The following is a 25248-nucleotide window of genomic DNA, read 5'->3' on the forward strand; positions in this document are numbered from 1 at the left end:
ATCCCCAGTGTGGGGCGTGCAGGAGGCAGCCGATCCATGATTCTCTCTCATCATGGATGTTTCTCTCTCCCTCCCCCTCCCCCCTCCCCCTCCCACTCTTTCTCCTTCCCCTGCCCCTCCCCCTCCCTCTCCCCCTCTGAAATCAATAAAAACATATTTAAAAAAGAAAACAGAGGAAATGTTTCTGGAAGAAAGAGCCCCCATGTGCTCCCCACAGGGGCCGTTTCTGGGGTCGAGATAGGAGCGAGCAGCACCTCTGGGTCACCATGGACGTCGTCACCCCCACCCCCAGCAGGCGGTGCCCAGGCTCCAGGGTGAATGCAGCCCCGGCTCTGGTCCCTGGTCTCTGGTCCGTCACATGGAGGACGTGTGGGGGCGACATCAGGACAAACTCAATCAGCCAGAAGGCCCGTCCCGCCCACCCCCGGGGCCCGGCCACTGCGAGGCAGGAGGCTGTCAGCAAGAGATGCCCTCGTGTCCCCGCACGACCTTCCTGCTTTTCCACCTTCTTTCCAGCCACACTCTCCCTTCTCAGCCCCCCCCCCCGCCCCCGCCACCCGCAGGGGGTTCTAACATCCCAACGTGTCACCCACTCCGACAACAGGTCAGAACACTTCCCGCCTCCTCCGGGCGTTCAGTGAGGCGCCTCCTGCCTTTGTCTGGGCGCTTTATTCTCTGCAGAAGTGTGCTCAGGGGGGTGTGTTACACGCACACGTATCTACATGCACTCATTACACACGAGAGCCTGTTTTACTCAGGCCCATGGTGTCTGATAGTAACAACGAGCACTTCCTAAACTTCAGGACCTGGGCTCTGCGTGACCTGGGACGGCACCTCACTCAGCCCTCAAAACACTGCAGCCGAGAAAACAGCGTCCCAGAGGGTCGCAGCTCTGAGAAGCTCACGGGGCAGGTGTCAGAGCAGACGCAAGGGGAGTGCCCGACGCCCCCTTCCCTCTCCCAGCTCCCCCTTCTCTCCCGTCCCCACTCCCCTCTCTCTCTGCCCCCTTCCCGCTCCCTCTCCCCCGCCCTCTCCCCACTGCCACCAGCTCTGGTTAGAGGACCCACAAGGAGGGAGCTAGCCCTCAACAGGTTAGATTCTCCCCAGAGCAGCCCTGCCTGGGGCACTCACGCCTCAGGTGTCAGAGGTAGGCATCCATTTCCAGAAATCTATCCTCAGGAAATCACCCCACAAGCAAGCTCAGTGAGAGGTTCAGAGATGCCCTGAGATAGCCTGGCCGCAGGTCAGGAAGAGACAGTGTCAATAGCGATTGTGCCTGCAAACACTGTGAAACCAGTGAGGTACGCTGTACAAGAATGTAGTATGAAATGACAAAATGCTCAATACAGGTTTGTTAGAAAACAAGCTCCAAATATATATGTGCCCAGAGAGGGAGCGGGCACAGCTGTGCGAGGTTTCAGAGGCCGAGCTCTCGGGCCGTGACTCAGCGGTGGGAGGAGGAAGGGGTGTCCCACATTCCACACATGGAAAGGTCCAGACGGAGAAGAGCCCGGCACCTGGCTCAGGGGTTGAGCGCTGACCTTGAACCAGGAGGTCAGGGTTTGACGCCCGGGTTGTGGCCCGATCCCCAGTGTGGGGCGTGCAGGAGGCAGCCGATCCATGATCCTCTCATCACTGATGCTCTATCTCCCTCTCCCTCCCCTTCCTCTCTGAGATCAATGAAAAGGTGTGTATTTAAAAACACGCAGCACCCTGCATGGCACCTACGGCCCTGAGCTTTCTGCCGCGAGCACCCACCTGCCCCGCTTGGCACCCGGAAGAGCAAGGTCCCCCTGTGCAGGCCTCACACATGCCGCTCCCTCCTCTCTCGCCTCCTCCCCGTCTGTCCTCCACATGTGCCCCTGGAAAGCCTTCCCCCCAGAACCAGGCGCGCCCACCACGGCCTGTGCCCCGGAAAGCCTTCCCTGGGAACCAGGCCCGCCCAGCGCGGGGTCTCACTGGGCCCCTTCACAGGGCCTCTCCCTCTGTGCTTTCCTGGGCTGGGATTTGGCGCCGCCCACTTTTGGGAGCCACTGAGACAGGAAATGTGTGGACACAGGCCCCCCTGCGTTCAGACCTCGTGGATGGGGAGACAGGACCGGCTTCCAGAGAGGCCCCCGAGCCCCCCACACCCGGCATCCTGTCCTGGCTCCTGGCTCCACGTCCAACAACTGGCTTTTCAGCTCCGAGTGCCGCGCCTCTGAGCCAGCACCTCGGGCACAGCGTGCCTTCCAGGCTCACGACAACATCACGTGACAGGTCTGCCCCCCCTTTACAGGGGGGATGGCCGAGGAACCCTGCGGCCAGAGGAGCAGAGACGGGGGACCCCACAGATGGAGGAGTAGAGACGGGGGACCCCACAGATGGAGGAGTAGAGACGGGGGACCCCCGTAGATGGAGGAGCAGAGACTGGGGGCCCCGCAGATGGAGGAGCAGAGACGGGGATCCCGTGGCCGGAGGAGAATGGCAGCCGGGGTCTCCACGCCGCTGCCCTGGCCATGAGCACCCCTGCCCGTCTCCTTCCTCATTTCCTGGAAACAGGACCTTGGGGTGGAGCTGGGGGGAAGGGGAAAGTCAGGCAGTGCCCCTGCCCCCAGGGAAGGGGACGGTCTGGCTCTCAGTGGAGGACACAGCCCCCGCTGTGATGGGTGATGTGGGTCTCGGTCAGAGCCCTGAGAACGGTCAGAGCCCCGAGAACGGTCAGAGCCCCTCCAGCGTCCTCAGAGCTCACAGGTCAGAGAGCAGAGAAGAGGCGGAGCCAGGGGGCTGGGAGGGACGTGCCCAGGGCTGAGCTCAGGGCCAGTGCTCAGGGTTCCCCATGCCTCAGGGCCAGGGGCTCCCGGAGGACCTGGTGCGGCTGTGGGTACCCCCCAGGCACGATGAACCTTAGCAGACCTCTGCGGGGCGGGCTCAGGGCCCGGGAGAGCCTGTGACAGCTTCCCCCGGGGTCGGGCACCTCCAACATCGGGCCTGGTCTCCCCAGGACAAGACGCCTTCTCATCAGTGAGAAACAGCGGCGGTCCCGACGCTCTCCCACCACCTGTGCTTGGAAAACAAAGCTGGGGCCACGGAAACCATTCAACCTGAGACCCAGACACACAGGGCTATGAGACTGCCACACGGAGGCCATGCTCACGCTTGGAGAACACCCCGCACTCTTCCAGCGAACCAGGAAATGGGCTTCCCTTAAAAACACCGTGTTCCCCGCAGCCTAGGGCCGTGGTCGGCAAACCGCGGCTCGTGAGCCACATGCGGCTCTTTGGCCCCTTGCGTGTGGCTCTTCCACAAAATACCACGTGCGGGCGCGCACGTACAGTGCGATTGAAACTTCGTGGCCCATGTGCAGACGTCAGTATTTTGTGGAAGAGCCACATTCAAGGGGCCAAAGAGCCGCATGTGGCTCGTGAGCCACAGTTTGCCGACCACTGGCCTAGGGCACCATCTCCCTGCAGAGGTCCCAGCGCCAGCGCCCGCCAGCCAGCCCTGCGCGCCCATCAGGAAGGTCTGCTCAGAGCCAGGAGCCCCGCCAGGCGGAGCGGCCCAGCAGGTGGCGGGGGAGCCCGTTTCCTCCCGAGAGGACAGGGAGCCGGGCGGGCGGGGCTCAGGGTCGAGCATCGACCTATGAACCCGGAGGCCACGGTTCGATTCCTGGTCAGGACACATGCGCGGGCTGCCCAGTGTGGGGCCTGCGGGAGGCAGCTGATCCATGATTCTCTCTCATCATTGTTTCCTTCTGTCTCTCCCTCTCCCTTCCTCTCTGAAATCAATAACAAAGTAAAAATAAATTTTAAAAAAGAGCTGAGCAGGGCGTGGTGTCAGGTCCAGCCGGCGGGGTGATGGCGGATTAGAGCCGCGTGGGGAGCGGGGGGGGGGGGGGGGGGGGGGGGCGGCTCAGAGGCTGCACTGCCGGGCGCCCGCTGAGTTGCTGTCGCTGTGCGAGCAGCGTCGCCCTTGGGACTAACAAGGAAAGAACAGCCACCTCCGTCTCCCGAGGTCCGAGGAGCCGCCAGCCCCCGGGACGCCCGGAACAGCCTCCGTCTGCAGCGGATGCATTCGCACCCGGACTCACGGCGGCAGATCCCGCGGTGCTGAGCGGCCGGGGACGCCGTTAGCACCGACAGGAAGGGCTTCGCCTCCTGGACAGGACTCTCAGACGCAACCCCAGCAGCTCCCGCACCCACCAGCTCGCCCAGCGCCAGGCTCGCGGGGCCCGGGGGCACGGTCTCCCGCCCATCGGGCCCCTGTGCCTGGAGGAGAAGGAGCGGCTCCCAGAGACCAGCAGGTGTGACTGCTTCGCCTGCCCCCTCCTGCACCCCCCTCTCTTCCCCCCGTCCCCCGCCCCCCGTCCTCCATCCCCCGTTCCCCGTCCCCCGTCCCCCGTCCCCCGTCCCCCGTGGTGAAGGTGAGGCCCAGCAGAGCCAACGCCACGGGAAAGGCTCGCGTCCCACACAACTGGGCGGCGCTGCCCCGAGGGTGCCCACTTATCCAGGGGAAGGGAACAGATCGGAGGAGGAAGCTTACTGATTCCCGAACCACCGGGCCATGTTGGCACACATGCCAGCCGTCAGCCCGGCCGCAGCGGCTCCCTGGGCCCCTCGCAGTCCCCGGAGCGAAGAAAAGACGCGGTTCCCAGACCAGGAGCGGGAGGCAAGGAGCAGCGCAGAGGCCTGGGGCCCCGCCAGCTCGTGACTTATTCATGCAGGTGCCACCCGATGCAGGGCGCGCGCCGGGACGCCCACCGACGGCTGTGCCGTCACACGTCCAGCACCGGGAACCGCACGCAGCCCCGGTTCACTCGCTCAGTCGCCAACACCCGACACCAGCGCGTGCGCGGGGAAGAGGAGAGGCTGCCGGGAGGAAAGGCCGAGCTGGTCCGATGGAGGCTGGGCTCCGCGGCTCTCACAGGCCGCCCGCCAGCACTGGAGGCGCTGCCAGGAGTGATGTGGGGCGCGATGCGGGAACCGGCTCCGGGCCGAGGGGCGGCCAGGCAGCCTGCGCAGCCAGTGCCCGCACGGCAGACCGCCCGGCGTGCCCAGGCCTGGTGTCACCGCCTTCTGTCGAGGAGAGTTTACTTTTCTCCCCCCGCCTCCCCCCAAACCCCCGTGCGGGCAGCACCTTGTCTCCACCGCCCGTCTCCGCTCAGAGTGCTTGCCCGGCTGAGGGCTATTCAGTTTCCACCACATTCCACCGTCCCGGCGTCACCGGGCGCTGCCCAACAGATAGCTCGCAGGCGGACACGCCTTCCAGCCTGACACACAGTGCCCAGGGTCCCAGCCAGGGCAGGGGGTCCCAGCCAGGGCACGGGGGTCCCGGCAGGGGTACGGGGTGCCAGCCAGGGCACGGGGGTCCCGGTGGGGGTACAGGGTCCCAGTGAGGGCACGGGGGTCCCGGTGGGGGTACAGGGTCCCAGCCAGGGCAGGGGGTCCACGCGAGGGCACAGCAGACTTGGGGGAAGGATCTGGCTGCTAGGACATCACCGCCCCCAAGGGCCTGCAGTTTCAGTGTGAGCTTCAGCGTCACCTGAGCTCACTGTCCCTGGCCAGCTGAACCCAGAGTTCTGGTCGACCCCCTTGTCCCCCCGGGGAAGCCTGGCCAGTCCCACTCAGCCCCGAGGAGTAAGGAGTGTGCTGCCCCTCAGATGCCCCCGAAAGACACCAGCCTCCTCTGAGCTTCCTCTGTCCCCTCCCGCCCTGCCGCCCTCCAGGACTGTAACTTTGGGCCCCAAAGCCATGAAGGGCCCTCAAGCCACACAGTCCCTGCTCCGCCGTTCCCAACAGCCCTGCCTGGTGTGTTGCCCCTCCTCCTCCTCCCACACCTCCGTCCTCTCCCTCCCCAGAGGGGGCCGAGCAGCAGGGAGGCGGGGGGTGAGCGGCGGGGGGGTCAGGTTGAGCTGGGCCTGGAGGAGGTCATGGTTGGATTCCCAGTCAGGCACATGCCCAGGCTGTGGGCTCCATCCCCAGTGTGGGGCGTGCAGAGGCAGCCAATCCATGATTCCCTCTCATCGCTGATGTTTCTCTCTCTCTCTCTCCCTCTCCATTCCTCTCTGAAATCACTAAGAAAATGTTTTTTAAAAAATGGAAATGCCCGAGAGAGAGAGAGAGAGAGAGAGAGCAGTAATTCAGGTACCGGACCACTGCACCCACCACCGAGGGCCAGCTCCTGCCTCTCCCTCCCTGGAAGTGGGTGGAGGAGGGCGAGGCCTGGCCTCCATCTGGAAGGACCAAGAGGGGGCCCCCCCAGGAGAACCCGCCCCTCAGGCACCCCTGAGCCGGGGACACCCGCCAGTCTCGTTTCCCAAAGGAAATAGCAGCCGCGTTTTCACGCCTTTCTCCTAAACGCCACCCCGTTCCCTCCGGGCTGTGGGCCACCAGCAGCCTGTGCCCGCACCTACCAGGGAAGCTCCCGGACAGACGAGGGCGCTGAATGACAAAGTCACGGAAACGACCCTGCGTCACTGCGGACACGAACACGGGAGCCGGCGCCGGGTACACGGGAGATGGGAGAGGAAATGAAGGCAGCGTCACTTCGCCCTTGAAGGCTCCATAGCGACAGCTCACAAACATGCACTGACACAGAATTGCTCACGGTCTGAGCATCACACTCTGGGGAGGAACAGGCGGCTAATGGCCTGGACGGACAGCAAATCTCTGGGTTTCACAGCGGCTCCAGGAGGGCGTGCTGGCTCATCAGCACGGAATTCCGCTCCAAAGACCCTCAGGAAAACCCAGGTTCCCCTGCCCCACCATGCAGCTGGCACGGAGCAGGGAATACCAACCGGTTGCCCGGCCAGTGTGGCTCAGTGGACAGAGCGCGGGCCTGCGGACTGAAGGGTCCCAGGTTCGATTCCCGGTCAGGGCACAGGCCTGGGTTGCCGGCTTGATCCCCAGTGTGGGGCGTGCAGGAGGCAGCTGAGCCACGATTCTCTCTCATCATGGATGTTTCTCTCTCCCTCTCCCTCTCCCTTCCTCTCGGAAATCAATAAAAATATATATTTAAAAAAATATCACCCGTCTCCCACGGCCAGAGAGGGGGGCCAAGCGCGGGAAGACGGGGCGATCACCCGGGGGCAGCACGTTGCTTTCCGTTCCAGGAGCCGCACACGGGCCCTTTCTCCTTCGGTGGGAACAGGAGTGCGGCCGGATTAGGTTCCTTCAGCGAAGTGTGAGAAAGAGGAACAAAGCCGGGTGGGAATTCGAGGACCCGCCCTGCAGAGCCGAGGAGTGGGGAGCGGTGGGAGCCACGGGCGTGAAATGCATCCGCCGCTGATAAGCCGGCCTCGTCCTGCCCCTTTTGTCAGCGCCTGAAAAGCAGCGAAACCTGACAACGGGCTGGCGGCAGCGCCAGCCGCTGGCACCGAGCAGCCCGAGAGGTTCCCAGGAACGCGAACCGGCCCTCTGACCGGAGCCGGGCCCTGGGCTCAGAGAGAGAGAGAGAGAGAGAGAGAGAGAGAGAGAGAGAGAGAGAGAGAGAGAGAGAGCCGATGCCCCGCGGGGTCTCCTGCGAACGTCTGATTTCCGAGCCCGGGGTTCGCAGAATTTCATTGCCGTCAGGCAGTTGCTGCAAACAAACTCGTGCGTATGGGCTATGAAAACAGCCCAACCATGGACTTCCTGCCTCTGCTAATAAACAGAACTTTCAGAAGAGAGAAACCAAGGACTCCTATACCTCCCTGCACAGCCCGCGGGCAGGGCAATAGGGCAGTGAAGACATGAGGAGGGGGAGGGCCGGGGGAGGGGGAGGAAGTGGGAGATATCTGTAATACTATCAACAAGAAAGCAAAAATTTAAAAAATAAAGCATATCAGGAAGGAAAGTCTAAAGAAGTAAAAATAAACGGAACTTTCAGCACCGCAATCCCAGGGAATGGCACTGCGCTTAGGGTGACGTTTTCTGCAACCAGGGGCCCCAAAGCCGCAGCGGGCTGGGGAGGAAGGCACAGGCCGAGCTGCAGGCCGGTCAGTTGGCCTCGATGGGGGCGATTTCGGCCCCGAGAGCTCAGTGCTGGCGCCTTTAATTCTCCCCTGAAAATATGACACCTGATAACCTCCCGGGACACTGGTGCTCAAAATAGGGCCCAGCCTGCAGCCGTCCCAGGAACCTGAGCTGGGGGCTCCGGCCCTGGCCTCCGACCTGCCGCCTCACCCGGCGCCGCGGCCCAGCAGCCAGGCCTGCTTCCCAGTCACCGGCACCGGCACCGAGCTCAGTGCCTGAGACGCCGGAGAGGCCCCGCGGCCCGTGCCACCCGCACGCTGCCAGCCCCCCAGCCCCGCACAGGGCCTGCCACCGCCCCTGGGGCTCCCTGTCCTCCTGGAAAAGGGAGAAAGGAGTGGGGGGCGGGGCGGGGAGTGTCCTCCCTGTCGCTGCTCCCAGTAGAGAGGAGGATTCTGACCCGGTAAAGGACAGACAGCAGAGGCTGACTGGGAGGGGAGGGGGGGGGGGAGTGTGGGGGAGGGGAGGGAAGGGGCTCAGAGACCTGGGGAGAGAAATGAATTTTGCAGGGGAGTGGCCTCCCAAGAGTGGTGCATGCAGCAGGTGGCCAGCAGGGGGCGCCTGCAGGGAGGGCAGGTCTGGGTGAGGAGGGAGCCGCAGGCTGGGTGTGTGTAGGAGGGTGGAGGGGGGGTCTGTGTGTTGAGGGGGTGTGGGGGGGTGTGTGGGGTGGGCATGTGTGGGGGGCATGTGGGGGGCATGTGGGGGGGCGTATAGGGAGGGCATGTATGTGGGGGGCAGTGTGGGGGGCGTGGGGGGGCATGTGTGTGGGACAGCCTGTCTGGGGCGCATGCACTCAGCAAGGCGCTCCCCCTTCCCTCCTGGTGATCGGGGCCCCTTCGGACTCCACCAGCTCACAGCCACACCGGATCCCCGTGGTGCTGGGTCCCCGCACACCGGGTGCCAGCGTGGAGCCCTGGGTGAGCTCACTGCCGGGAGGTGTGGGCGCGGTACCTCTGCAGCTCAGGCTCCCACCGCCGCGTGGAACAGGGACACCGACGCCCAGGGAAGGGGGGTGGGGCGCGGTGTGTAGGGAAGAGAGGAGCGGGCCAGGGGCGGCCAGGGGCACTTAGGAAACCAGGTGTGTCTGCAGAGGGGGGCGGCCGTTCAGGCCTTTGCCCGCCTCCACCTGTTTGCCCCCCAGCCCCAGGGGCCCCGTGGACCCCACCCCGCCTGCATCACTCCCAGATGCGGGGCGCCCCGTCTCCCTCTTAACATCTGAGCTTGCTGGGGCCCTGCTGGGCTGAGCAGCACCTTTGTCCTTCGTGCCCAGGTTCAAGTCCACACCAGTTGTTCCCCCAACACCTCACCTGGCCTGCAGGGGGCGCCCCCCTCCTCGCAGTTTTTCTCTGACAACCCTCTCCTTGCCATTTGCTTCTTTCTCATCAAAACCAAAATGATAGCACACGGGGCCCAGCACAGGGGAGTCCTTTTGTCCGCCTAAGCTCCCGGGGCTCCCCTTCTCTGGACCCAGAACCCGCCACCCAGCCCCGGAACCTAGCAGGTCCTAGCGCTCCACAAAGGGGCTTGGGACTATTTAATGACGCTTAATGTTAAAATGTAACCGTTTCCCAGCTCGAGTCTAATCTGTTAACAAACAGCAAAGCTTCGCCCCAGGTGGCGTCACGCAGTGGTTGAGCGTCGGCCTATGACCAAGGAGGTCAGGGTTTGATTCCTGGGGTCAGGGCACAGGCCCGGGTTGTGGGCTCGATTCCCAGTGGGGGGCGCGCAGGAGGCAGCCGATCAGTGACTCTCTCTCCTCGTGGATGTTTCTCTCCCCCCCTTCCTCTCTGAAATAAAATATATTTTCCTTTAAATAAAATATACTAAGCCAAGCCTTTACAGACTTCTCCACATCTCGCACGAGCTTGTCTGCCGTGACCCTACCCCGAGGCTCAACAGAGAGTTACAGGAAGCTTTACAAAGGCCACGAAACAGCGCGAACGGCAGCGACGCTGCCACAACTCGGTTCCGGCCGAGTCCGCTCCCAGGCCTGGGTCCCAGAGCAGTGCCCCGACCGGAAGTCCTTTTCCCGTTAGAAGAGGCCACGGGGACGGGTCACGCCGCAGGCCTGCGTGCTGCCCCTCGCCTTAGAAAGCCCACGGTGGCTTTAGAACCGCTGTCCGATTTCCTCCTCGCACAGCACCCCTGAACGCTTCGCGGGGCGCCGTTTAAAAGCCACCTCTGCCCACATGTCAGCCATGGAAGCGAGCGCTGTGCCCGGGGGGGGGGGGGGGGCGCTCCTGCAGGGCGTCCGCGGGCGGGACAACGGCGATATTTACATGGCGTTTTGGATCATGACCGGGTCCCCACGAAGGATTTACATCCTTGGACCTTCCGGGTTCCTCCTCTGTGTGAAGCCGTGGGGACTGCGGGGACCCGGGACACAGCCAGGGGGAGGGCTGATGTCACAGGGGGCTTTGTTGGCTCGCCAGGCCTCCCGGGGCTCTTGCCCCTCAGATGCCACAGGGCAAAGTGGGTCCCACCGCGGCAGCTGGAGCCGACAGCTGGAGCCGACAGCCAACGGGCCCAGGGCGGACGCCAGGCCCTTTGCCAGGCCTTTCCCTGCCCAGCTTGGTGCCCTGGCGTCCCCAGAGGGCAGCGCCCACCCAGCCCTGACCCGCTGGCTTGGAGAGCCCCCGCCCGCCTCGCAAACGGGGCTGGTTTGACTGTAGTCGGTTTGTTCACCTCCCACCGGCAGGGCTCGGAGTGTGGGCGCTGGGCGGCCAACTTTCCTGGTTGGCAAGCTAGGGGACGGGGAGGGTCCGCACAGACGAACAAAACCATCCGTGACCAACGAATGCTCCGAGCAATTTCCATCACGGAGGAGTGACTGTATGAAGATTTTGTTATTTTTTAAATTATTTGTATTGATTTCAGAGAAAGGCAGAGGGAGACAGAAGCATTGATGGTGAGAGGGGATCACTGATCGATCAGCTGCCTCCTGCACGCCCCACACTAGGGATCAAGCCTGCAACCCGGGCCTGTGCCCTGACCGGAAATCCAACCATGACCACCTGTTTCACAGGTCAAAGCTCAACCACTGGGCCACGCCCACCTGGCTATCTTACGATTTTGAATTACCCTCTACCCAGGCTCCGTGTGGGTGAAATGCATAGCAACACCACCCCTGCTTCAGAGAGCTGGTTACACACTCCCAGCACCAGTGCCTGACCCCAGAGGGCCTGGCCCCGGAGGAGAGGTCATTGCTGCTCACCAGTCCAGGCACCGAGCTCCGGACAGGGAGGGCCGGCTCTGACCTAGCCCTTTCCCCGCCAGGAAAGTCCTAGGTCAGTGATGGCGAACCTTTAGAGCTCGGCGTGTCAGCATTTTGAAAAACCCTAACTTCACTCTGGTGCTGTGTCACATATAGAAATTTTTTGATCTTTGCAACCATAGTAAAACAAAGATTTATATTTTTGATATTTTATATATTGAAATGCCATTTAACAAAGAAAAGTCAACCAAAAAAATGAGCTCGCGTGTCACCTCTGACATGCGTGTCAGAGGTTCGCCATCACTGTCCTAGGTCAACACAGTCAGGCTGAATCACTAAGTGCACAAACCGATGCACAAATGAACTCCCGGGCCCCCCGGCACAGCACGTCACACCCTCTCGCATTGTTTGGGGATAACTACAGGCCAGTGAACCCCTGCGATCGGGACCGTGTTTTCACGCAGCCCAGCCTTCTCTTGAGCGTGTTATTCGGGACAATTTCACGTCTAAACGCACCGGGACCTAAAGGAGCCCCGCGCTGGGGAGGACGTCCATGCAGACGCCTGGGCCACGGGCACGTCCGTCAGAGGCGCCAAGAGCGCGGGGCGTCCAGATTCCAGAGGAAACAGGGTTCCCACAGCTTCTGATCTGCACTCGGAGGAGTGGGCTCCTGCTCCAGGCGGCAGAGAAAAGGCGGGAATCTCCTAGTTGAAAAATAATGCTGGCCCGGCCGGTGTGGCCCAGGGGTTGAGCTCCGAGCTATGAACCAGGAGGTCACAGTCCAATTCCCCGTCAGGGCACATGCCTGGGATATGGACTCGATCCCCAGGAGGAGGCGGGCAGGAGGCAGCCGATCCCTGATTCTCTCTCATCACTGAGTTTCTCTCTGCCTCTCCCTCCCCCTTCCTCTCTGAAATCAATAAAAATATATTTTAAAAAAGGAAAAATAACAACGTTGCACAAAAATAACTAGGAAACCAGGAGAGAAGTTTATGCCACGGAAGCCTGGACACTTGACAAACTCAGAGGCACAACAAGGACAGAGGGAAGGGCCTGCGCTCCCAGCCGCGCCTTCATTCTGCACATTCCTGGAGAGAGAACCAGCTCTCAGCGGCCTCCCTGCCCGCCTCCTGCAGGCCCCCACGGGGCCACCCGGACGGTCCTGAGACGGGTGGTCCAGGGAGACGAAGCCACGGCAGTGTCCGCGGGGAGGGGCTGCACCCGCAGGGCCACCCCCCGTCCCAGGAGGCCCAGGAGCCCGGCCACCAGGCAGCCCCGCCCCGCCCTGCGGCGTCCCGGGCACCCACTGTAAACGTCACTCCTATTCGAGAGGACACAACTCACCTCTCTGCCAGCACCTCCGTCTGTCCGTCTGTCCGAGAGCTTCCTGCCAGTCCTTTTCTCCCTCCCCCGTCCTGGGTCACTCCCTCAGGCCCCAGGGGGACTAGTGCCTGAACCCAGCCCTGGCCGGCTGCCCGGCTCTCGGCCACAGCAGAAGTGAGAGCAGGGATCCTGCCTAAGCTGGCACCGGGCGTGGCATTGTATCGCAGTCATATAACTTCCATGTCACCCCAATAAACATCTGCGAGCTTCCGTGACTGGTGAAGCTCGCAGATGCTTACGGAGGAGTCGGCTCCTAGGGCTGTCACTCTTTGACATCCCGGCTTGATAAGGGATCCAGTCACAAACAGGCGGCCTCGCCTTCGGACTTCTCCCCCACGTTGGCAAGAACAAATGCGCTTACTTACGCAGAAGACTCACCTGCACTTTCTTCTTCTTTTTTTTTTTTAAAAAAATGTATTTCTTTATTGATTTCAGAGAGGAAGGGAGGAGAGAGAGAAACATCAATGATGAGAGAGAATGACTGATCGGCTGCCTCCTGCACGCCCCCTACTGGGGATCAAGCCTGCAACACAGGTATGTGCCCTTGGCCGGAATCGAACCTGGGACCCTTCAGTCCGCAGGCTGAAGCTCTATCCACTGAGCCAAGCCGGCTAGGGCTCACCTGCACTTTCTTTATGGATATATTCATTGATCTCAGAGTGGAAGGGAGGGAGAGAGAGACATCAATGATGAGAGAGGATCACTGATGGGCTGCCTCCTGCACGCCCCACATTGGGGATGGAGCCCACAACCCAGGCCTGTGCCCTTGACCGGGAATCGAACCTGTGACCTTCTGGTTCATAGGTCAATGCTCAACCCCTGAGCCATGCTGGCCCGGCTCATTGACACGTTCAAGGGTGGTTTAAAGTTCCATGGGAAATAAGGCCTGCGCTGGTGAACTGGAGGAAGGAAGTTTCTCACGTGCTCCCAACACCACAGGCGGGCAGAGGCGGCGGTGGGATCCTCGGAGTTCTCACATCATAAAACCTGAACTGCAGGGCACAAAGGTCGTGGTGCCCGTGACCAGGGCGGAGGGTGGAGGGCGGGGCAGGGTGACGCAGGCCCCGCCCCCACGTGGTGCTCTGCGGGCCCTTCCTCTGAGTCACCCATTCCATCCTCCCCTGGGCAGGGCAAGGCGGCTGCGCACACGGCGGGTGCAGTCTAACACGTGTGCCCTGGAAGCGTGTGATGCCCACGTGATAACGCGTTCCCCGTTTTACCATCAGGGAACTGGTAGTTCTCGGAAGGTTATTTCCTAGACAAACACAGTATCTCTGCTGCAGTTTATATTCGTTTGAACACCCCGTGACTTAGCCAGTCTCTATAAAGATCTAAAGATGGGCTTAAATGTAAAAGAATGTGAAAGATATTTTTAATGGCGAAAGTTTTTAAGCCCCCAGCGGGTTCTTCCGGACTTGCTCTCATCGTTCCCTGGGGACAGAGTCAAAGAGCCACACATGGCCTTTCCCGTGTCTCCTCGGTTACCAGGCCCCGGGGTTAGTCAACAGCATCACAGGGTAGACCAGCTGTCTGTCGCCGCCAGGCTGTGGGGGCCCCGCTGGAAGAAGGCCTCCACCTCTGAGAGGCCGCAGGACCCTGCTCAGCAGCGCGGCAGACCCGGGCTCCCCCGTGAGAGCGCGGGGGAGATGCCTGGTCAGCCAGGCAGGTGTGGCTCACTGGTTGAGCACCGACCTATGAACCAGTCAGGGCACAGGCCTCGTGACCCGCGTCCTGTGTCCTAAGTGGCTGCATCTGGGCCACCAAGGAGCCGGGCAGAGTGGATCTCCACGGCCCCAGGGACCCGTGTGGACTCCCACTTCCGGGAGGTGCACCCCCGCGTCGGCCACCTGGGGACCTCACACCAGCCACACGGCCGAGCTGTCTGCATGTTTACCCAGCTGTCTGCAACCTGGAAGTTTAAGGATGAAAAGGGACAGCACCAATGTTCAGCACAAAAAATGGCCCTCGCCCTGGCCAGTGTGGCTCAGTGGATGGAGCGTCGGCCTGCAGACCAAAGGGTCCCGGGTTCAATTCTGCTCATGAGCACATACCTCGGTTGCAGGCTCCTCCCCGACCCGGGCCCTGGTCAGGGCATGTGCAGGAGGCAACCTATCGATGTTTCTCTCACTCCCTCTCTCTAAAAATCAATGGAAAAATATCCTTGGGTGAAAACGAAAATTAACATAAATAGATAGATAAATAAATGGCCACAGTGGCATCCTGTCAGCTCTCCGTGGGCGAGAAGCAGCACCTCAGGACTTATCACGTGGGCAGGTGAGCGCTGTGTCTTTCTCCGCAGAGGTGGGGCCCACGAACCTGGGAGGCAGGGGTCCCAGGTGGGCTGTGCAGACTCAGCCGCCGCCAGCCAGCCGGCCGGCCCAGGTTCCAGGCCTGCCGGGAAGGCCCGGACACAACCGGCCGGACGGGTCTGGCTGGGTGGTGCGGCTGACGGTGACAGGATCCGAGTGCCACTGAACACCTTTCTGGCAGCCCGGGTGCATTTCCCAACGGCTCCCTGCTCAGAGAGCGTTTGACAGGGAGCCTTGCCCCTCCTCCAACCGGGCAGGGAGACACCCGGGCTTACGGGGCGCTAACTAGGAACGTACACGAGGGCCCAGTGTCTCCAAGGCCCAGGGCAGCCCGATGAGGGGGTGCCATCACCCCGCTTTATAAAAGATGGAGCTGAGAGGGAGAGGGGTAACAGCGTGAGGAGCCACCTCAGACGGTCCTGGAGCTACTGTGTCTCCCAGCAAACGTCGGCGGAAGGAAGGAGACCTTCCCCACCACACCTGGGCCCCAGATCGTGTCAGGTCTCACGGACCGGGGGTCAGGCCCTGCTCCCCTGGGGCAGGAGGGACGAGGCACAGCCGCCACCAGGGTCTCCCAGCGGCCCAGGGGAGCCAGAAGGGAAGCCATAACTGGTGTGGGTGCATCAGGACCTGCCGACAGGGACGCCGGCTGTGGCAGGACAGGATCCCGGCCAAGGGCGCCGGCCCCAGCAAGTCCACCCCAGGGCCCTGCTCCTTTCCTTCCTGGTCTCCTCCAGAGAACAGACAAGACAGACGGAGCTTAAACCCAAGCCGACAGGACCATGATGTTGGCTCCCCTCAATAATCCTTGATTTTGTGAAGTCGGAGCCAGAGTTGGGAAAGTCATGAGTTCTTTTATAGTTTCTTTTTTAATATATTTTTTTATTATTGACTAGTGACCTGGTGCACGGATTTGTGCACATTGAAAGGAAATTAATTAGTAGGTGGCTGCTGGGGCAGGACTGGGTGAGATGGGCCTGACACGCCCTGGAGCCAACCTCCCACGGTCCCTCCCCGGCGTCTGTGGAGTGAGCGGGGTCCCTCCGGCAGGTGGGGTCCCTCGGCCTGGCCTGCGGGGATTAGGCCAAAACCAGCTCTCCGACATCCCCCAAGGGGTCCAGAGTGCGACAGGGCACTCTGCAAAGTTGCTGTCGTACAGGGTGTGGAACGCAAACGCAGGTGTGCAGTAACCAGATTCGGGGCCGACAGAGCCCCAGCAACAACATAATGCACGCCCGAAGGTGGAATCCCACAGCCCCACAAGGAATCGGGCTCCCTCCTCTCCGGTTTTGGGGTGTGTCACCCTAGAACTGCTGCTGCCAAGTCGCTGCAGCTCGGCAGCTCCTGCATTGAGCGTCTGCCCCATGGTGGTCAGTGAGCGTCATAGCGACCGATCAGACAGTCAGGCACTTAGCATATTAGCCTTTTATATATATAGATTTCAGAGAGGAAGGGAGAGGTTGAGAGAGAGAGAAACATCAATGATGAGAGAGAATCATCGATCGGCTGCCTCCTGCCTGCCCCCTACTGGGGATGGAGCCCGAAACCTGGGCATGTGCCCTGACCGGGAATCGAACTGCGACCTTCCGATTCATAGGCTTATGCTCAACCACTGAGCCACACTGGCCAGGCTTTTATAGTTTATAGACACTGTCCATTCGTCTGCCCAGCGTTTCCATGAGAAAGGAGATGCTCACAATCACGCCAACCCTCCCATCAAAGACTCTTTGGTCCAGAGACAAGGTGGGCTCTGTTGCGCCCACTGAATGTGGCTGGTGCCGGCCCCAACGCCACCCTCTGCGGGCGGCAGCTGGGCTCGGGGGACACTGGGCCTTGTCAGCCCCCCTGGGGGTGGCTTCTCCCCCTTCCATCTGGACTTCATCAAGGCAGCGGCCAGAAAATCAGAGAGAACCCCACCGTCCAGCGTCCCTTCACGGCCCAGGAGACAAACGGGCTGTGAAGCACCTGTGTTGTCCTAGACGCACCGGCTGCCAAGCACAGCCTGGGCCGCAGCAGGCCCTGGACGCCCGCCGTGCCCACACGGAGCTCGGGGCGACGTGAAAGGCCCCCCTTTCAGGGAGGCAAAGGGGAGCCTTCGAGAAAGGCGTCTTTATACAACCCGATACTGCAGAGCTCCGCGGGGCGGGCGCAGGCCCAGGCCCCGGGCCGGGGACTTCAAAACAAGGTCCCCTCCAAACACGCACAGTCTTGGCCGGAGGCCCGAGCCCCTCAATATGCTCTTTCATGCGCGCATCCACCCCGCGCCTACTGTGTGCCAGGCCTGCGCCCGGAGCCTCCGGGGAGGGCGGGCCGGGGGCGCGGGGCGCGTGTTGGCAGGAGACAGAGCAGCTGCTGGCGTGCACTCGGCTCGCCGCCGGGAGAGACGGACGGGGCTTTGTGCCGGGAAACGGAAATCGTGCCGACACACGTTCCCGGGAGGAACAGCACGCTGAGCCGGACTCCGCAAGCACCATCCATCCACCGGAGACCAAGCTCCGCAGGGACAGCTCCGGGGAACCGGGCTCCGCACGGGGAGAGGAGACACGGGGAGGAGAGTCACGCAGAGCGAGAGCGGAGCCCCCAGGCAATGTGCTCAGATGCTCCAGGAGCCTGACGTGTACCTTACTGTTTAACCCAAAGAAAAGCAACAACAGGAGAACCTCGGGTTTGGAAATCTGCAGCGTGCTCGGTGCTGAAGCCTCCCTGAGTTTTGTGGAGCTGAAGTCTTCGCGGAGGTGCTGTGGGCGCTGTTAGCTGGGAGCGCGGACAGGCCCCGGGCGTCTGCAGATGCCGGGTCCTCGTTGGCCCGCAGGCCCCGTCCCCAGTACCCGTGCGAGGGCCCTGGGGGTCCCTGCACCAGCTCAGGAGCTTCGGGGCACAGTAGGCCCACGGGGGGAACTTCTGAAAAACAGACTCCCTAGTGGATCTGACTCCTGGCGTGTAAACTGCCTCGCGGTGCTGTTGGCCGACTTGGGGAGCCAGGGGGTGAGCCTCGAGGGGGGTTGGGGACTATTGCCGACAGGTCCCGTCTGTGGGAGAACTCCGCCTACTTCCTGTCACCCCCAAACGCTCAGATTTCAGCCCGAGGATTAAGATGCCCAGGGGCAGCCCAGCCGGTGGCTCAGCGGTGGAGTCCACCTAGGAACCTATGAGTCATGGTTTCGATTCCTGGTCAGGGCACAAGCCTGGCTATGGACTCCATCCCCAGTAGGGGGCGTGCAGGAGGCAGCTGATCAGAGATTCTCTCTCACCATCATGTTTCTATCTCTCTCTCCTTCTCCTGTCCTCTCTGAAATTATATATTTTTAAAAAAATTAAAATGGTTGGAAGAAAAATCCAAACAGGGAGGATATTCCATGACGTGTGACGTCACGTGAAACTCCAATGTCACTGTCCAGACAGGAAGCTCTGTTGGAACCTGGCCACGCGGTGGTTCAGGGACAAACCTCCTGGGGCTGCTCCTGGCATCAGGGCCGAGAGGAGAGGTGCCCGAGCCCCACGCCCTCCACCTGCTGGGGCTCAGGACTCCAAGGGTGTCCCCCCCCCCCCCCCCCACGGGACAAGGGCCAGCACAGCCACCCAGGAGCTTCTGGGAATGAGGAGCAGCTCCGGCCCCTCCCCCAAGGGGAGGGTGTTTGAAGCACGTCTTGTGGCCTCACATCCTCCATTCTCTCTTTTCTCCTGGTATCTACCCCTCGGGGTTTCCGGACGTCTCTGTTATTTGATTTTATTTAATATATGTTTTTATTGATGTCAGAGAGGAAGGGAGAGGGAGGGAGAGAAACATCCATGATGAGAGAGAATCAGGGATCGGCTGCCTCCTGCACGCCCCCCACTGGGGATGGAGCCCGCAACCCAGGCATGTGCCCTGTCGGGGAATCGAACCCTGACCTCCTGGGTCATAGGTCGAGGCTCAACCACTGAGCCGCGCCGGCCGGGCTGGGCTTCTCTGTTCTAGAAAGAAGCCCTTAGCCCTCCTCATTTGTGGTCAATGCAGCAGCCTGTCGGCTTTCCCGGGACAAATGCGAGCACCCTGGGCAGCGTGTTGCCTGCGGAAACCGGCGTTCGGGGCGCCCTGGCTCATGCAGGGAGGTGGCGCCGCGTTTACTTCTGATAAAGCAGGAATCCGGGGAATCCGTTTCGGCAGCTCTGAGCTCAGGATTGGGGCCCACGCCCAGGCAGGCACATTCTGAACTTGTGATAAGACGTTCTCTGCTTAGCCCGGCCGGCGCGGCTCAGTGGGTGAGCGTCCACCTATGAACCAGGAGGTCATGGTTCCATTTTCGGTCGGGGCACGTGCCCGGGTTGTGGTCTCGATCCCCAGTGGGGGGCATGCAGGAGGCAGCCGATCCATGATTCTCTCTCATCATGGATGTTTCTCTCTCTCCTTCCCTCTCCTTCCCTCTCTGAAATCAATAAAAATATATTTAAAAAATAAAAGATGTTCTCTACTCCAAGTCTTGGCCACGCAGAGACCGGCATCTCTGGGCAGTGAGAGGGTGCAGTGCCCGCGGGTCCTGCTGGGCTCCTCTGGGAGGGGGTTGCCGGTGGGCGGGGTGGCTCGCGCAGGTGGCCAGGCCCAGACCCTTCTGTGATGCTGACTCTGGTGTGGACCGGCCCTGAGGTGCCTGGGGCCAGCGGGGAGGAGTCCCGGCCCCAGAACACGTCCGGCCTTCAGCGTACAGGGCTGGGCTCCATGGGGCTCACAAGCAAAGGGGAGACTGGGCGGGTCAGGGCTGCCAAGTGTGGGGGGACGTGGCTGGGCAGCACCTGGGCCATGCCTTGCCGGATGGGAAGGCCCCGTCCCGGCTCTCGCCCAGCACCCTCCTCTGCAGAGGCAGCGGGGGACGTGGCCACCTGGTCAGCACGGCCGCTTCCACGCAGCCGGCCAGGCTCACCGTCCTCGGGCAGGTGGCACTGCGACCCAGGCAGCTCCACGCAGCCCTCCCCCGGCCACCCCACCCCTGGTGCCCCAGGAGAACCCCACTCCAAACCCCACAGGAAGTGGTCACTACACCGTCACCCCCTCAGGACACCGAGGAGGGAGGTGACCCAGTAGCTGAGCTGATGATCCCCCACTTCTGGCCTGAAGTTACTCAGGGACTTCCTGGATCTTAAATCCACAGAAACAAGTGGGTGGACGAGATGGCATATGCGTCAGGTCTCAATAAAGCTGTCAGTGAGCAAATCATGGGACTGGAGTGCTTACTTCTTTAAAAAAATTTAAATGTGATTTTATTGATTTCAGAGAAAGGGAGAGAGAGAAACATCAGTGATGAAAGAGAATCATAGATCAGCTGCCTCCTGCACGCCCCCTACTGGGGATGGAGCCCACAACCCACGCAGTATGTCCTGACTGATGCATGGATGACACTCAACCCACTGAGCCACGCCGGCCAGGCAGAAAACACAATTTTTAAAGTTGTTATGTGGCCCTTTTTCCCTCTGTGGGTCAATGATCCTTAATTTAAAAATATACATATTCTGTGGCCCTAATTCACCTCAGTTACCTTTGTGTATATTGCTAATAACAAATAACAGAATTGACAGATGATGGCTGGATAGATGGGCAATGGATGGACAGACAATGGTTGGATGGACAATGGATGAATGGATGGAAGAACGGATGGATGGATGATGGATAGTAGATGGATGGATAGACAATGGGTGGAGAGATGGATGAAGGGATGGATAGATAATGGATGGATGGATGATGGAGGGAGGGAGGGATAGATAATGGATGAATAATGGATGGACAGACAATGGACAGACGGAGGGATGGATAATGGATGGACAGACAATGAACAGATGGAGGGATGGATAATGGATGGATGGATAGATAGATAATGGATGGATAATGGACGGACAATGGAAGGATGGAGGGATGGATAATGGACGGACAGGCCATGGCCCGGTGGACTGCTGGACAGATGCAGGAGGGAGCACTTGCCGCACTGCAGTGTTGCTCTGTCCAGCGAGATGGGAGGCTGCCCTGCTGGGCTGGCGACAAGCGCTCCGAATGGCGCAGCCCCATGAGCACAGGGAGCGCAGGGAGGGCAGGTGGGAAGTGGTCAGTGACTGAGGCAGATGGCGGACAAGTCCCCTCCCTGCTCCCAGGCTCTCAGTGCGCGTGCTGAATGCCCAGCCACGCGCCGCGGCCGCGCCTGAGAACGCAGGAAGCGAGAGGACCCACTCGCAACAGCACAGAGCGGATCGGATCGGTCCACGCGCTGCACTCAGCTCCTCTCCGTGCCGCGCGATGCCCCGGAGACACACGAGGGGAAGGTGGTCCCCGGGGACGCCCAGGGACAGTCTCCTCCCTGGACTTCACACACACCCGAATCCCCGCCCTGAAATAGACACCGCGCCAAGTGGCCCTTAAATTTAGAAGCTCCGCATTCACAGCGACGCCCACGCCCACGCCCACGCCCACGCAGGGTGACCGGATGGCGAGTCAGGGGCTGCGCGCCCCAGGGGCCGGGAGCGGACAGCGGCGCCCCATGTATGGCCACCGGCCCTCCCGGCCACACCGGCGGCGGAGGCGGAGGCGGAGGCGGAGGCGGCGCTATATTTAGCGGCTCTGCCTTCCCGGCCAGCGCCAGCGGCCCATCAGCCCTTCCCGCCCGCGCTCCTGAAGCCACCACCACCGCGAAAGCAGTAAAACCCAGGGCAGCAGACAGCCGGCGATCCGCACGCACAGAGTCTGTTTCGAGATGGTTCCAGTTTGGAGGGAACTGGCAGTTACAGAAGCCGCTGGGCAGCGGCCCAGCCCACGGCCCGACTTTTCTTCGCTTCCCTCTGACCCGTCCCTGCGCCCACGCACATGTGGCCTGCAGCCCCCCCCCCCCGTGGCCCTGAGGAGGGGCACAGCTGCTGTCCCTCTCAAATTACTAGCGGGCCCGCCCTGTGCACACCAGCCGGCACCAGAGGCTCCGCTTGCTACCAATCCATCATCCATGTATGGGGAGGCCACACAACGAAGGCACGTGGAAGGGACTGTACACGTTCTAAATGTCCCACTGAATCCTGGCGTCTCAGCGTCTTTAACATTAGGTCCTAAAACCCGGGTAATTCTAATAAGAAAAACAGCCCAAGAAACGTGTGGACGAACCGAACCCAGCCGCGCGCCGCCTGCAAAACAGGCCGTGAAAGCGTGGCCTTTACCGCGCTGCCTCCGAAAGTGCGCTACACCCCCCCCCACCCCAACCGCTTCATGTCCTGCTTTTATTTTTAAAATGCTTTTATTGATTGATTTTTAATTTTTTTATTGATTTCAGAGAGGGAGGGAAAGGGAGAGAGGAAGAAACATCAATGATGAGAATCATCGGTCAGCTGCCTCCTGCCCGCCCCACACTGGGACAGAGCCCGCAACCTGGGCCTGGGCCCTGACCTGGAATCGAACTGTGACCTCCTGGTTCCTAGGTCGACACTCAACCACTGAGCCACACTGGCCGGGCTCCTCTCTGCTTTTAAATAAACTGCCTGAAATTTTCCACTATATTCGTCAGGCCCTACAATTGTGTAACGAGATCCTTTGGCGTGTGTGCATGTGTGCGTGTGTGTGTGCGCGTGTGTGCGTGTGTGTGTGTGCGCGTGTGTGCGTGTGGTGTGTGTGGTGTGCATGTGTGCATGTGTGTGCATGTGTGCATGTGTGCGTGTGTGTGGTGTGTGTGGCATGTGCATGTGCGCGTGTGTGCGCGTGTGTGCGTGTGTGCGTGTGTGCGTGTGTGCATGTGTGTGCATGTGTGCGCGTGTGTGCGCGTGTGCGCGTGTGCGCGTGTGTGTGTGTGTGGCATGTGCATGTGTGCGTGTGTGCTTAACAGGCTTGCGCTTTAGGGCAGTTGCAGATTCACAGCGAACACAGCAGCAGGTGCTGACCCCCCGTGCTCCCGAGGTGGACGCCGCACGCAGGGGGCCCACTGGCCACAGCTGAAGAGCCCGCACGTACACCATCACCCGCCAGAATCACCGCGGCCTCACGCCTCCTCCGGGCGCTGCACCGTCTGTGGGTTTGGACCAGGGCAGAGCGCGGTGGGCTCAGTCAGTGCCACAGAGCAGCCCCACGCCCTCAGGCCCTCTGTGCCTCACCTCTCCCCCCCACCCCCACCCCCGCTGCCCCCAGCATCTTCAGACGGCACCCCTGGGCGTGGGACCCTCTGCAGATGCCTTGGCTTTGAGACCTGAACAATGCGACAGACCATCCCCAGGCCCCACACTGGCCCCCAGAGGCACAGATGGGAGATTTGAACGCCAGGCAAAGGCCCCGTGAGCAGAACTAACGTGCAAACAGTCACCTAGACAAGCTGGGCAGAAAGTCACACGGACCCAATAGGGTCAGTCGCCCCACAAAACAAGTCAGCATCCCCCTAAGACTGAAGTAAAAGCGAGAGCATCGCAGCCGAACATCCCACAGTCCAGGCAACGGCCCACATTGACGCGTCACGTGAAGAAGCAGAAAAGTCTCAGCCAACAAACCAACGCAGGACGGGGCGGCCACGGCCGGAGCTCCCGGCGAAGACTCACAGACCCGACCAGTGGGAGGACACGCTGACCCGGAAGCAGCCTCAGCAGAGCACCAGGTGTGAAGTGGAACCGGGAGGGGCGGCGGATGGGAACGTTAACAACCCCCCACGCCAGGGCAGCGCGGCCTCCCGGGCCCACCGTCTGCCCAGTCGCCCGGGGCAGAGACCAGGCGACGCCCGGCCTGCAAAGGCTGCGGTCCAGGCCCAGAGCTCCCCCCCGCCCCCCGGCCTGGCTTCCGGTCCCTGGTTCCACTAGCCTTCCTGACCGGGCCTGCACCAAGGCCTGGGGCACCGCAGCGGAGGACAAGGGAGCTGCCGCAGGAAGTGCTGGGAAGAGAAATGCACACCTGAGCCGCGGTCACTCCGGGCCCACAGTGTCCAGCTGAGTTGGAGAGGCAGGACCTGTGCGAGGGGAACCTGCCCCTGACCAGACACCAGCAGGCGTCAGGCACCATCAGGGGGCCCACGGGGACCCGCGAGGACGGGCCGTCACCACGCCCGTCACAGGCGCTGTGGGTGACCAGGGACGCTGCGGGCCAAGGGCACAGCTCACGGGTCACACTGGGAAACAGGACGGGTAATGGCTGGGGAACTCGGTTTCAGAAGCCACAGGCAAAGCAGCGGCCAGGCCGGCCAGGCGGTTTGCAGGCGGCGGCGGGAGAAGCCGAGTCTCCGTGGCGGGTGACACGCCTGCCACGGCACACAGAGCGCGTGGTGCGCACAAACAGCACGACGATGCCCAGTGGAGAACTGGACAAACACCAGTGTGCACGGCACACTGCCACTCACAGAAGATTCTAGAAAATGCAGACCCACAGACGGTGACAGAGCGCGGGTCAGCGGCTGCCCAGGGGCAGGTGGAGGGAGGGGGCGGGCGGAGAGGCACCGTGAACCTCTGGCCGGGAGAGAAAACGCTTCCCTCTCGGCTGTGGTGACAGTTCCCAGAGCGAAAACATGCGTCAACATTCACCGGCCCATGCGCTCCCGCGGCTGCCCACAAACACACCCGGGGCCCGGGCGTGGCTCCGTGGCTGGGCGTCCACCTAGGACCCAGGAGGTCAGGGTTCGGTTCCTGGTCAGGGCACATCCCGGGTTACAGGCTCCACCCCCAGTGTAGGGCGTGCAGGAGGCAGCCGATCCATGCTTCTCTCTCATCACTGATGTTTCTCTCTCCCTCTCTCTCTCCCTCTCCCTTCCCCTTTGAAATCAATTAAAAAACATTTTAAAAGTTATCAAATGTATTTGTTTTTTAAACACGCTGCTCAGTGATGGGAAAGAGAAAGACCCGTGGGTGTGGGCAGCACCTGCAGCCCCTGCCCCGTCCCATCGGCACTGCCAGGCACTGCCACGCAAGACCCGGCCCCGCCGCACAGCACGGGTGGCGCCCTCGTGACCAGGCGCTGACGGCACACGCCGGGGCCACCCACCATGTGCCTTAACCGCGCGTGCCTCTCGCTCTCCTCTCCCAGGGCTGCCGCCAGAGCCCGGACTGGCCCCACGGCGGCCTCCTCATCTTTCTTTTTTAAATACATTTTAATTTATTAATTTATTTATTTATTTAATTGACTGACTTCAGAGAGGAAGGGGGAGAGAGAGAGAGAAACATCAACGATGAGAGGGAATCGTTGATCGGCTGCCTCTTGCACATACATATCCCGCCCCCTCGGGCATGTGCCCCAACTGGATACCGAACTGTGACCTCCTGGTTCACAGGCCGACACTCATCCGCTGGGCCATCGGCCGGGCTCAGCCCCCCTGCTGGCCGGTCCCCAGTCCGGGGCGCGCCCAGTGCGGAGTCCGCTGGGCCTGGGGTCCGTCCCCTCTCCTCTGCT

The 25248-nt window shown here is 61.5% G+C and overlaps 1 protein-coding gene across 8 annotated transcripts in view; it reads right to left on the bottom strand.

Annotated features, from left to right (window-relative positions):
• Positions 1-25248, bottom strand: part of COBL (cordon-bleu WH2 repeat protein) — a 99852-nt gene that overhangs the window by 61137 nt on the left and 13467 nt on the right. The window lies entirely within an intron of this gene.

This window comes from Myotis myotis, unplaced genomic scaffold (assembly GCF_014108235.1).
Source record: "Myotis myotis isolate mMyoMyo1 unplaced genomic scaffold, mMyoMyo1.p scaffold_m19_p_11, whole genome shotgun sequence".
In the NCBI taxonomy this organism is placed as follows: Eukaryota; Metazoa; Chordata; class Mammalia; order Chiroptera; family Vespertilionidae; genus Myotis; species Myotis myotis.